General features: G+C 41.0%; 1 long non-coding RNA gene across 1 annotated transcript; it reads right to left on the bottom strand.

Moving 5' to 3' along the window:
* Window positions 1–1,104: 1,104 nt before the first annotated feature.
* Window positions 1,105–1,911, bottom strand: LOC308376106. Its single transcript, XR_013968905.1, has 3 exons — window positions 1,867–1,911; window positions 1,496–1,561; window positions 1,105–1,154 (listed from the first exon to the last, which is right to left on the bottom strand). It is a non-coding gene; the product is annotated as an uncharacterized lncRNA (long non-coding RNA).
* Window positions 1,912–2,246: the final 335 nt, after the last annotated feature.

The following is a 2,246-nucleotide window of genomic DNA, read 5'->3' as shown; positions in this document are numbered from 1 at the left end:
GAGAGTGTGGTATTTATTTACCCCTGAGCCACATGCTTGATGAACTCTCTTTGATGGGGACAGGGGGGCTGAAGAATGTTCTGTCTGACATGGTTGAACTTTGACCTTAAAATGTGACAAGTCATGAATGACAGCTATGATGCCATGGGGTAACTAGGTAGCTATCGTCTATGAACTAACACTAACCCTTAACATGCTCACTATTACTGTACATCTTAACATAGGACACACACACACACACACACACACACACACACACACACACAAACACACACACACACACACACACACAAACACTCATCAGAGAGAGAATAATTTCACCCTCAATCAAACAGTAATCAGGATTCTAGGTCATGTTTATATTTTTTACATAAAGATATATAAAATCTCTTACCTTCAGACTGAGTAGTGGAATGGTGAGTGGTTGCTGTCTTTGTGCTTGCTGGCAGTTTTTTAACAATATAATCATTTTAATATAATATATATATATATATATATATATATATATATATATATATATATATATATATATATATATATAATATAACAATATAATATAATAATAATGTATATCAAATATCCTACCTTCAGTCTGAGTAGTTGAATGGTGAGTGGTTGCTGTCATTGTGCTTGCTGGCAGGAATTTTTTTTTTACAATATAATCATTGAAATAATATATATATATACGTATATATATATATACAATATAACAATAAAATAATAATCATAATGTATATCACATCTCCTACCTTCAGTCTGAGTAGTTGAATGGTGAGTGGTTGCTGTCATTGTGCTTGCTGGCAGGAGTTTTTTTTTACAATATAATCATTGAAATAATATATATATACGTATATATATATATATACAATATAACAATACAATAATAATCATAATGTATATCACATCTCCTACCTTCAGTCTGAGTAGTTGAATGGTGAGTGGTTGCTGTCTTTGTACTTGGCGGCAGGAGTTTTGTAAAAGCAGTTACTGGCCCTATGAATGTGAAACAAGAACTATAAAGAGCTGTGATGGTTGAAGTAGAGGGAGGGAGACAGAGGAAGAAGGGATGCACTGGTCTGGCCTACCTCTGGGCTGAACAGTAGATGGCGCTGTGGTTACTTCTAGGGGAGGTGAGGAGGATGTTGTCATGGGAACTTTTAGGTGCAACAATAAAACAAATCATCCAAAATCAAACAATGCACAGGATTTAAAACTAGGTACATTGAGAGAGAGAGATGGAGAGAGATAGGGACAAAGAGTGAGAAAAAGAGAGAGAGAGTATTATGTCTGTTACAGGGATAGAATGGAGTTTGTCTTCTACTTGTGGGTCCAGGTGTATGTGTGTGTGTAAGAGAGAGAGGATGGAGTTTGTCTTCTACTTGGTTCCAGGTGTATGTGTGTGTCTGTGTGAGCAAGAGGATAGAGTTTGTCATCTACTTTTGGTTCCAGGTGTATATGTGTGTGTGTGAGAGAGAGGGTGGAGTTTGTCTCCTACCTGTGGATCCAGGGGTATGTGGTAGTGTCCCTGGCGGCAGGGTTACTGTGGTAGTGGGCCGTGTATCTAAACAGGTGCGACAATAAACCAAAGCAGAGGGTGAAGCTTATTCGAGAACAGCAAACTCTTCAGTGTCAGATGGAAGTAGGGTTCCACGCTAGTCATCTCACTCAAAAGGGTGAACAAGAACAACTTTAACTTCTGAAGAAGAAAAAATTGATTGCAGGTATGTTCCAAATCTTGCATTAAACAGAAGATATGCATCTTCAATGGGGTGGTATGAACACACATTATGCATAAATACTCTTAACGTGACACATTATCTTTTTTTGGGGAGAGGTGAACTATCGTTGTGACTCCTGCCATCTTACCCAGCACTGTCAGTTGCATCACCCTGATGAGAGCCTTGTATCCATCCTCTGCGCCATGCTCCCAGTTCGTCTCCACGCCACACCAGTACGAGCCGCGGTCGAACGCCCTGAGCGTTTTCAGCACGGCGGTGAAGACCCGCTCCTCTCGGTTGTCGTACAGAGAGACCTTCTCCGAGTGCACCCAGGTCCTGTCCACCCGAGCAGACACCTTGTAGTCGCAGCCCGCTCTCCTGAAGGCCTTGCAGAGGTACTTGGCCGCCTGGGCGTGGATGTCCAGATATGGACACGTGATGTTTAGGGCATCCCCCACATACGCCGTCTTCAATGGAGGCGACACACTGATGATGCTCCCTATACATGATGGTACATGGTGTTTACCT

This window comes from Sprattus sprattus (genome assembly GCF_963457725.1).
Source record: "Sprattus sprattus genome assembly, chromosome: 1".
Classification (NCBI taxonomy): Eukaryota; Metazoa; Chordata; class Actinopteri; order Clupeiformes; family Clupeidae; genus Sprattus; species Sprattus sprattus.
Note: the sequence above shows the minus strand (reverse complement) of the source record. Positions and strands in the feature narration are given on the sequence as shown.